We start from the raw sequence: 278 nt of genomic DNA on the forward strand, positions 1-278 counted from the left end.
CACAAGCCGAAGTGGGGCCTGATTAAATGGAAAAAGGGAAAAATGATAAATGTACTGTTTCGTGCCGTGACGGGCCTACTGAGGCAGTACGTGAACTTAGAGGCTCAGATGCAAACGGCGGGAAAGGAGTCGCTGGAGCGGACAGCAAAAGGCTCCAGAGCAGCGTTCATTAACAATGCCAGCCGCATGATGCTGCGAGCAGAAAATGGCGCTGAAAGCAGCGCGAGCTGCCCGGGGAATCCGGAAATGAGGGGCGGAGTTTCAGAAGATACGGCGGG

The sequence above is a fragment of the Alligator sinensis genome, unplaced genomic scaffold (assembly GCF_000455745.1).
Source record: "Alligator sinensis unplaced genomic scaffold, ASM45574v1 scaffold2300_1, whole genome shotgun sequence".
NCBI lineage: Eukaryota > Metazoa > Chordata > Crocodylia > Alligatoridae > Alligator > Alligator sinensis.